This window comes from Callorhinchus milii, unplaced genomic scaffold (assembly GCF_018977255.1).
Source record: "Callorhinchus milii isolate IMCB2004 unplaced genomic scaffold, IMCB_Cmil_1.0 Scaffold6, whole genome shotgun sequence".
Lineage (NCBI taxonomy): Eukaryota > Metazoa > Chordata > Chondrichthyes > Chimaeriformes > Callorhinchidae > Callorhinchus > Callorhinchus milii.
The window spans coordinates 12,228,372-12,239,874 of NW_024704747.1; positions in this window are offsets into that span (position 1 = coordinate 12,228,372).

Here is an 11,503-nt window from a genome sequence, read left to right on the forward strand (position 1 = left end):
TCCACACTGTACCCCACCCATTGCCTGATTTCCACGCGCAGAGAGAGGCAGAGATTCATCTTGTAAAGCCAGCTTGTGGCTGAGTCATCCCTCTTCCACACACAGTCACACAAAATCGCAATCTCACACTCACCCACACGTTCACATTCACAAGTGCTCACATACGGGCACGCTCACACATGCACACACACTGCACATGTTTACACTCAAGCATGCTTACACATGCACACACAGTCACACACATGCTTGCTCACTTACATGCACACACAACACACAGGCTCATACCGCACCCGCGAATGCATGCACGCAGTCGCCTAAACGTGCACATGTATACATACGTGAGTGCACACACACCACACCTCCGTGGGATGATCACCCCCCTTCTTGCCAGACTTCACTGACTCCCGATCCTCCAGAGGATGGAGTTCAAGATCCTTCTCCTTTTAAATTCCTTCACGGTCTTGCTCTTCCTACCTCTGCAACCTACTAAAACTTCACCAACCTGTCTACGTCCTCCGCTAGCCTGTTCCATGTCGCCTGCCCTGCCTGTTCCACTATCAGCGGTCAGGCCTTCAGTCTTTCTGCCCACACCCTCTGGACCTCCATCCCAGAGCCCCTCCCCTTCAACTTCTCTTGCCTCCATCAACAACAACAACAACAACAAGATTCCATTTATTGAGCGCCTTTCACGTCTGGAGGACGTCCCAAGGCGCTGTACAGTTGGGTCAGGACCCGAGCAAGGGGGAAATGGTCAGGGTGAGGGAAGGGAGGGAGCGAGGAGGGGGTAGAGAGTCGAGAGGGGAGCTGAAGGTTCGGTCAAAGAGAAAGGTCTTGACACCGGCCTTGAAGGAGGAAAGGGAGGAAGCAAGGTGAAGGCACTGGGGGATAGAGTTCCAGAGCCTAGGGGCTGAGAGGCTGAAGGCCCGACCACCGATAGTAGGGCGGTTGGGGCGGGGGATGTGGAGCAGACCGGAGCCAGAGGAACGGAGGGTACGGGCGGGTAGGTAGGGGGATAGTAGGTCGGAGAGGCAGGAGGGAGCAAGGCCGTGAATGGCCTTGTAGGTGAGGGTGAGGATCTTGAATTCGAAGCCATCAAGGCCTGTCTCAAGACCTTCCTCTTCAATTGTGGCTTTGGTCTTCTTCCCTTCTCCATTACCCCCCCCCCCCCCGCCCCTTGTCCTCTATCCTCTCCGCTCCCAACCCTCAGCTTGGGTGCAAACCCCTCATTGTCCAGGGCCTTGAGTCATCCTCCTGCCCTGAAAGGCGTTATATAAATGCAATTTGTTGTTCTTGTTGCTCCTCTCACCGCCAACGTGCTCTGAAACGTGTGTTGGAGCCAGGGACAAAATACCAGGGTTTAGAGTGCACCCTCTGCTGAGCCCAGACGCTCTCAATCTCAAGAATTCGCCTGCGATCCTTAGAGTGTTGATCCCATCCCATGGTAACCTGCCATGCTGTCTCTCCTCAGTCAGTGTAGCAAACTTGGCACCCAGTGGTCAAGCCTTTTCCAAGATTTGTTCTTTAATAACAACTTTAGCTTGGTGGTTAGTGCTGTGCAAGCAAGAGGAACCCGGATTCAATTCCCAGATGGGCCAAAACCTTAGACAAGTATGCATATGCTTATTGCATATGCCTCTGTTTACCTAGCAGTAATTATGAACCTGGTTGTCAGTCAATTGGCTAATTGCTTTTCAGGCATAATATTCCCTCCAAATGGTCACTCAATCCACAACTGTTGGACATTGTCGGCTATCACATTTCATCCACAAATACACAATATATTCTGTGAAGCACTTTGAGACATCACACCAATATGATAAGGCGCTATATCAAGGATTCTTACTATAACTTGCATTTGCATAACACCATTCACATGCATGGGCGGAGTCTCAGTGCACTTAACACTGATGGGAGCCTGCCAACCAGGCGGGGGGAGGGAAGAGGTGACCGTAGGTACAGTTGAAGAGGAAGGTTCTCAGTCGTGATCTAACCACTTTTCATCTGTGTCTCTTCCGGAAGAATGGCCATCTGCTTGCATTTGCCATGCAATTGGCCGCAAAAGAAAAATCAAGTTGATGGAAATGGTCTCCATGTGAAACACATCAGATAGAAACCACGGTCTGATGGTGAGCAGTGTTGCTGAGCCGGCTTTGTCAGAGAGAAGTGGTGGCCAACGTTTTTTGGTCGCCAACGAAATAAATTTTTCTTTTGCCAATTTTTTCTTAAGTTATGGCTGGCGTACAGCGGCTCGGTAGCTACCAGAAATGAGCTATTGATCTGGCGCAGACTCGCCTGGACTGGAGTGAGTGTTCAGCAGGCAACTGCTGTTGAGTGAACTGAACACCGTTTTTTGTTGCATTTGTTGCTTGTCCTGTTTTCTACAGAAAAAAATGTTTTTTGTCATTTTTACACTAACGTGTTTTAGATCCTGGATTCTATTGATTTGTAAAGGAAATTGCTACTCGTGTTTGCGATCCAGCGGTGTACATGGCACTAAATTCCATTCCCCCATCATACTAGTTCTTGCCAAGCTCCACTGATTACCTATCACTGAATGGATCAATTTAAAGATCCTCACACTCGTCTACAAATCCCTTAATGCATTGGCACCTCCCTAATCCACCACCTGCCACCTCCACTCAAGTGGCTCCGGCCTCCTGCATGTCCCTTGTGCCCTTTGTTCCACCAGCGACAGCCGTGCTTTCAGCCATGATGACCCGAAACTCTGGAACTCACTCCCTCAACCCGTCAATCTTGCCTCCTTCTTTGCATCTTCAGAACACACCTGAAGACCTTCCTCTTTGACCGTGTTACATTCCCCCATAGCTGTGAGTTGGTTGCAAGTACAACTCTTGAGCTAAACTACAGTTTACCATCTCATCCGAAGGCTCATTGTATTCCCCAACTCTTGAGCAGCTGGTCTCGAAGCAATGAACCCCAATGATGCCGCACTGAGCCCTTCAGATAAGGCATTAAACCCAGGTCTCATCTCACTGTGTCAGCTTGGCACATTCTCACCTCTGAGTCAGATGGTTGTAGTTCAAGCCCAATGTCCAGACTTGATCTCATATAGTCCAAGCTGACATTCCAGTGCAGTTGCATTGTCAGAGGTGCCATCCTTTGGATGAGAGGTCCCGTCTGTCTGTTTATTACTCAAACGCACTTCTCGCTGGTCTCCCCAGCTCGACTATTCAAAAAATCCAGCTCATTCAGAACTCTGCTGCCCGCAAACTTACCCGGACCAAACTCCATGCCCACATCTCACCAATTCCAGCCAGGATCCACTGGCTCCCCATCACTGAACAGATCGACTTCAAGATCCTCACACTCATGTTCAATTCCATTCAGTCCCTGGCACCTCCTTACCTCTCCGATCTCCTCACTCCCCAATCCACCACCTGGCACCTCCTCTCAACTGACACAAGCCTCCTACTTGTCCCTCAGACTTTCCGCTCCACTGTTGGAGGTTTTGCTTTTAGCCACTATGCCCCGAACACTGTGGAACACTCTCTCTCAATCCCTCCACCTTGCCCAGTTCCTTTCCGACCGTACTTCCAGTCCGTCACCCCCCCACCCAGCTCGGAGTCAGGCTCTGCCACTCTTAAGCACTCTAAGATGCTACCCTGCATGGAGGGCGCTATATAAGTGCAAGTTGTTGTAGTAGTAGTTAGGTGGATGTTAAAGATCCCATGGCACTATTCAAAAAGAGAAGGGAATTTCTCTCAGTGTCCTAGCTAAAAATCACCCAAATAAAAGTGGTTAACAACAACAACAAATGTCATTTATATAGTACCTTTCACGTTGGAAGGACAACACTCTCTCAACGGCTGTTTGTGGGGCATTGCTGTGCGCAATTGTGCTGCCACATTTGCCTACAAATAGAGTAATTTCATTTTACAGTAAATCCTGCAAAGAGCTGTGAGACATCCTTCTGACGTGATAAGGCACTATACCAAATGCAAGGAATATTATTTCAACTACTGTTGTACGGTGATTCCTGACTGGCAGACAAAACGTTGCCTATACGCTAACTACCTATGGTTTGGATGGTATTATCTACAATGGATGTCAATAGACTTCAACAAGTTTAGTTTTGCGATTACAACAATAACAACAAATTACATTTGTATAGCACCTTTCATATCAGGAAGACATCCTAAGGTGCTGAACAGTCAGGGATCTAAACCCAACTGGTGGTTGGGATCAGGAGGGGTGGAGGTCAGGGAAGGGAAGGGATAGGAGGGTGACCGAAGGCATGGTTGAAGAGGAGGATCTTGAGATGAGTCTACAAGAGTCAACGGGGGGACGAGGTGGAAGGACTGGGATGGAGTTCCAGAAAGTGGGAGCAGAGAGGCTGAAGGCCCACCCGCCAATGGGCTGGGTGAGCAAGGCGGGGGACATTAAGCAGGCTGGACCCGCTGAGCAAAGGGAGCGGATAGGTTAGTAGCGGGTCACAGAGGTAGAGAGTAGCAAGGCTTTGAAGGTGAGGACCAGGATCTTGAACTGTATCCTCTGAGTGATGGGGAGTCAGTGGAGTCGGGAGAGGACACAGGCTGCAGAGTTCTGGATGATCTGTAGAAAACATCAAAACGCTCTAATCAGATTTGTTAGACATGATTTGCCTTTAACAAACTCACGTTGGCTGTCCTTTATCAAGCCATATTTTTCTAAGTGAAAATTTATTTTGACCTGGATTATAGTCTCTAGAAATTTCCCCACTACTGACGTTAGGCTGCCTGGCCTGTAGATCCTGGGTTTATTCTTCTGCCCCTTTTTGTACAGGTGAGTAACATTTGAAACCCTCCAGTCCTCTGGCACCACCCCAGTGTCCAAGGAGGATTGAAAAATTGCATCCAGAGCCCATATTATTTCCACCCTTACTTCCCTCAGTAACCTAGGCTGCATCCCGGTGACTTATCTTCCTTAGGCACCGACAACCTTTTTAGTACCTCCTCTCAGTTTATTCTTATCCAATTTCTCTACCCTCTCCTCCAATACTGTGGCATTGGTTGCATCCTCTTCTTTTATGAAGACACATAAAAGTATTCACTCAGTACGTCAGTCATGCTCTCGGCCTCCACAAGATTTCCTCTTTGGTCCCTATTTGGGCCCACCCTATCTTTGACTAACCTTTTATTCTTTATATGCTTATAAAATACCTTAGGGTTCCCTTTTATGTTACCCGCTAATCTTTTCTCATACAATCTCTTTGCCCCTCTTATTTCCTTTTTCAGTTCTCTTCTGTACTTTCTATATTCTATTTGATTATCTTCTGTATTTTGGACCTGACATTTATCATAAGCCTCCTTTATCTGTTTATTTTAATTCCAATTTCCTTATTCATTCAGGGAGGTTTAGATGCCCTACCTTTCCCTTTTGTGGGACTGTATTTCTTCTGTCGCCAAACTATCTCCTCCTTGAGGGATTCCCATTGCTCGTGGCTGTTTTACCTGCCAATCTTTTTTTCCAGTCCACCTTGGATGGGTCCCTTTTTTCACTGAAATTAGTCCACTTCCAGTTGAGTATTTTCACTTTTGTCCCTTTCCATAAGTGCTCTAAACCTAATCAAGGGAATTCGCTCCGCGGTCACTTCCCCTCCAACATCCACCCACCCCCTCCCTCCCACACTCCAACTCCTACCCATCCCCCCTACACACTTTCGTACCCGTTTCCCCACCCTCTGTCACCAAACTCATCCTATCCCTGAAACCCACCACCTGCTCCCTTGACCCCATCCCCACTCCACTCCTTATGTCACAGCTCCACCTCCTTGCCCCACATATCACAGACATCGTCAACCTGTCCCTCTCCTCTGGCTCTGTTCCCATTCCCTTAAAAACTGCCACAATCACTCCCACCTTGAAAAAACCCTCCCTTGATGCGTCGCAGCTATCAAGCTACCGGCCCATCTCCAACCTCCCCTTTCTGTCCAAGGTCCTGGAATGAGTTGTCGCCTCCCAGCTGCGCTCTTTCCTCTCCACCTATTCACTATTCAAACCCCTTCAGTCAGGTTTCTGTGCTGCCCATAGCACAGAAACTGCCCTGGTCAAGGTCATCAATGACATCCTGACCATCTGTTACCAGGGCTCCCTCTGCCTCCTCGTCCTCCTCGACCTATCGGCAGCATTCGATACGGTCGACCACGCTATCCTCCTCCACCGCTTGTCCTCCCACCTCAACCTTCAAGGCACTGTCCTTGAGTGGTTTAAGTCGTACCTCTCCCACTGTCTTCACTATGTTTCCACAAATGGCTTTTCCTCCACCCCCCGCACTGCCTCGTGTGGTGTCCCTCAGGGCTCTGTCCTCGGTCCCCTCCTCTTCACCCTCTATATGCTCCCCCTTGGTGACATCATCCGCAGACATAGGGTTAACTTCCACATGTATGCGGATGACACCCAACTCTACCTTTCCTCCTCTACTCTCAACTCCACGACCACCGATGTCCTGACAGCTGCCTGTCCGACATCGAGTCCTGGACGAGAGACAACTTTCTTCAGCTCAACGTGCGTAAAACTGAGGCCCTCCTGATTGGCTCACGTCAGCGCCTCCGCACCTCAGGCGCTGACAGCATCAGCATCCAAGGCTGCACTCTCCACCTCTCAAAGCCAGTCAGGAACCTCGGGGTTCTGTTCGACCCTGAGCTGTCCTTTCTCCCCCATATCCGCGCCACAACTGGCACTGCCTTCCATCACCTCCGGAATATCGCCAGACTACGGCACTACCTCACCCCTCACGTGGCTGAAACTCTGGTCCATGCCTTTATCACCTCAAGGCTGGACTATGGGAACTCTCTCCTCGCCGGCCTTCCCGGCACCTCCCTCCACACTGCAGGTCATTCAGAACTCGTGTACTGTCCCGCACCAGGCTTCGCGACCACATCATTCCCACCCTCGCTCGCCTCCACTGGCTCCCCATCCCCCAGAGGATCGATTTCAAGATCCTCATCCTCACCTACAAGGCCATTCACGGCCTTGTTCCCTCTTACCTCTCTGACCTACTATCCTCCTACCTACCTGCCTGTACCCTCCGTTCCTCTGGCTCCGGTCTGCTCCACATCCCCCACCCCAACCGCCCTACCATCGGTGGCTGGGCCTTCAGCCCCGAGGCTTTGGAACTCTATCCCCCAGTGCCTTCGCCTTGCTTCCACCCTTTCCTCCTTCAAGGCCGGTCTGAAGACCTTTCTCTTTGACCGTGCCTTCGGCTCCCCTCTCGACTCTCTACCCCCTCCTCGCTCCCTCCCTTCCCTCCCCTCACCCTGACCATTTCTCCCCTGCTCGGGTCCTGACCCAACTGTACAGAGCCTTGGGACGTCCTCCTGACGTGAAAGGCGCTCTATAAATTGTTGTTGTTGTTGCTTTGATCACTGTGTCCAGTTGCTCTCCTACTGTAATCTGCTCCACTTGCCCCATTTCATTTCCAAGAACTAGATCCATCACTGCCTCCTTCCTTGTTGGGCTGGAAACATACCGATCCAGAAAGTTATCCTTCCACCCTCCTTGTCCTTTGCACTGTTATTTTGCCAGTCTATGACAGGATAATTGAAGTCTCCCATTATCACTACACTATTCATTTTGCAGTTTTCTGAAATCTGGTTGCAGATTTGCTCGTCCATCAATTTCCCACTATTTGGTGGTCTATAGTATACAACTAACAGAGTAACAGCTCCTTTTCTGCTCCTTAACTCTAACCAAATAGATTCTGCTTTTGGACTCTCTAGCACATTGTCCTTTCCCAGGGCCGTAACCATGTTTTTAATCAATATTGTCAGCCCCCTCCTTTGTTCCCTTCCCAATCCCTCCTGAATGCATTGTAGCCACAATATTCAGCTCCCATTCCTGCCCTTGTTGAGTCAGGTCTCTGTTATTGCCACTACATCATAACCCCATTTGGCAACTTGAGCCGCAGCTCACCAATCTTATTTGTCACACACTGTGCATTTACGCACATGCACTCGAAGACCTACTTAGTCTGTTCTGCATTTCTCACTCACTTAATCCCTCCTTTTTCTGGAATACTGCTTATTACATTGCTGTTCGACTCTCTCAGCCCTCCATGTAACTTGTTTGTCCTCTCTAATGCTACATCCCTCCCCCCTTTAAAATTAGCTTAAACCCTTCCCCACAGCACGCGCTAACCTCCCTGCGATGACATCGGTCTCAGCCTTATTCAGGTGTAACTCATCTACCTTCTCCAGGTCCCCCCTGTCCCAGAACTAATCCCAATGATCCAGGAACCTGAAGCCTTCCATTCTGCACCATTTCTCCAGCCATGCACTCATGTGTTTGAGCCTGCTGTTTTGATGCTCACTTGCAAGAGGCACTGGGAGTAACCCAGAGATCATCTCCTTTGAGGTCCTATTCTTTAGCTTTTTTCCTAGCTTCTGATACTCTCCCTGTAGGGTCTCAGCCCTTTGTTTCCCTACATAATGGTTCCAAGCATGGACCACAACTTCTGGATGTTCCGCTTCCCCCGTAGAATGTTTTGCACCCGATCCGTGATGTCTTCAACCCTGGCACCAGGAAGGCAACATTCCATGTGAATCACGTCTTTGGTTGCAGAAACGCATGTCTACTCCTTTCACCATTGTGTCCCCATTGACAAATGCATTGACACTCTTCCCTTTGCCCCATCCATTGGCTTTTGTCTCCTCTCCCCAGCGGTGTCATCACCCTCACCGCTATTCAGTACAGACAACCAGTTTGTGAGTGCCACACACTCAGGGGATTTCTGCACTGCCCGTCCCCTCTTCCTACCATGCCGGGTGGTCACCCACTCACTCTCCTTCTGAACCCTCTGTGGCTGTGGGATGACCACCTCCTGAAGCACTTGATCCATGAACCCTTCAGCCTCCCGTATGCTATGTAGTGACACAAGCCTCTCCTCGAGCTTAGAAACCCTGAACTTAAGCTTGAGCAGCTGAAGGCACTTCCTACACATGTGTTTGTTCAGGGCACACAAAGCATCCTGGAGTTCCCACATGACTCACATTGTGCATGCAACTGATCTCAGCTTTCCTGCCATATTCCCAGACATATTTTATATTATTTCTACTGTGTAGAAATGAATAACATGCATGGTGCACAGAAGCACTGTTTTTAAACATTTGTTTGCATTCATGATTTTGAGAGAGAGCGAATTGCTATATTTTATTAATGGGAATATTTTCGTGGTGCCTTAGGGGGAGAAAAATCATCATTATTTTTAAAAAGTCAACAAACCCACTTTTGTCTTCTTTCTGAATGCTTTTTGTTCCCAAATCATTTTGGTCATTACATAGAGGGAGGAACTGAACATTTGGGCTTGTCACTGTATAAGTGGTTTGGTTAATCCACGTTTTATTGGTAAATTTGACTCAATGGTCCTGAACAAAGCAGCCTCTGTGTGCACACTAGTGGCATGTGATTTTTAGTTATTTTTAACTATTCATAATCGGTGCCCTCGGGTTACCGACTCACCCACCAGTGGAAATGGTTTCTCCTTGTTCATCCTATCAAATCCCCTCATAATTTTGAAAACTTCTATTAAGTCTCCTCTCAACCTTCTCTGCTTCAAGGAGAATAATCCTCGCTTCTCTCGCCTCTCCTGATAACTGAAGCCCCTCATTCCTGGTACCATCCTGGTCAATCTCCTTTGCACCTTTGACATCCTTCCTAAAGTGAAGTGCCAAAAACTGAACACAGTCTCTGGCTGAAGCCTAACCAGTGTTTTATAAATGTTCATCATAACTTCCTGACTTTTGTATTCTATGCCCATATTTATAAAGCCTAGTATTCCGTATGCTTTTTTAACAGCTTTATCTACCTGTCCTGCCACCTTCAAAGATTTAGGTATATGACCCCCAGGTCTCTCTGTTCCTTCACCCCCTTTAAGATTGTACCATCGGCTTATATTGCTCTCCTCATTCTTCCTCCCAAAATGCATCAGTTCACATTTCTCCACATTAAACTTCATCTGCCACCTGTCGGCCCATTTTACCAGTCTGGCTATGCCGACAGGTTTGGGACACATTTGTACTAGTTTGTACTTGCAGACTTTTTCACTTCACCTCACACCTGACTGGTCACGCCCCATTTGTTACTAAGGTGTGACGGACTCGGCAACGGAATGTTGTAACAAGTCCACCCTCTATGATGGGCGGTTTCTCTCAGTAGTCTGGTTACTGAGCCAGCAGGTCTGCACTACTCCAGAATTTCCACACGTAGGTGGGAATCGTGGAGTTAAGTGTTAAGTGGTTTGGATGCTTTTTACGGATGATGGTTTCTGGTTACGCAAAGTATTAACATGTTTCAGGGACAAATTGATCATCGGGTGTCATAATGATCTTGGGTACTGCACTGTGATGGCTGAGTTTGCCTTCAGTGGGTCAGGTTAATGTTCTACAATTAATATCCACATTGCGATATTCTCTCAGGTTGTTACCATTTGTTCTACATTTGGGTTAATTCCCTTTTTATTGCCAGGGTTTGAGGTTCATTGGTTTCCATTGCTATAATAAGCATGTGTGACCTAACCTGGTGGCACTTTGCCAGTTTCCAATGGCGACTAAAGTGTAGTCACCATAGCTTGACTTTGCTCTAATTATAATAATAATAATCCTTGCTTTTGATATAGCGCCTTATCATGTCTTCGAGATGTCTCAAAGCGCTTCACTGAATATACTATAAAGACTATATTTTGTTGACAAAATGTGGCAGCCAATTGCGCACAGCAGTGTCCCACAGCCTATCTCATCGGCAGGACCTGGAAGGCCAGAACAGTCACTGGAGGCAGGGAGTCATCCCATTCAGCTCCTGTTAACCCTTCAAGCCAAAGATAGGGTGATCCTAGCTGGACATGCAGTGGGAAAACCTTGCCAGACACCAACATCAATGGTTTTAGTTGGTTACCCTAAGCCCACTCTGGGGTGCCCAAGCCTTGGCGCTTGTCAACCGACTCCTAATATTTTCCAGAATTAGGAAAGCAGGAAGTGTCCCTTCAGGAAGAGAGTGCACATTCCATATCAACAATCTATCTCTGGGATTTCCATTTGTAGGCAGGACGCATGGAAATCTCAGCTTGGTTTGGATACTCTTAAGCATGGTGATGAGTTTCCGTCTGACCCCCCCCAAAAATAGCACTAATGGAAAAGAGAAGGGAGTTTCTCTCTCCTGGTGTCCTGGCCAACAATCCTTCTGAAAAGATTGGTCACTCACTTCATGGCTATTTGTGAGGACATCGATGTATGCAAACTGGCTGTTGTGTTCACTTACAAACACACAATCACTACACTTTACAGTAAAGTCCTGTAAAGCGCTCTGAGACACCCTCCAAACGCAAAAGGCATTGTATGAGATGCAAGGATTATTATTCTTACAATAATTTGTCAATTCAGTCTCTCCCTCCACAAATGCTCTTGCCTTGATTAATATCGGCTATTGATCCCTGTGCCTTGCTTTCACTTCCAGCTGCTGGTTGTTCTGTCTCACTCAGCTGCCTTGTTCACAGTGGTAATTACACATTGCTG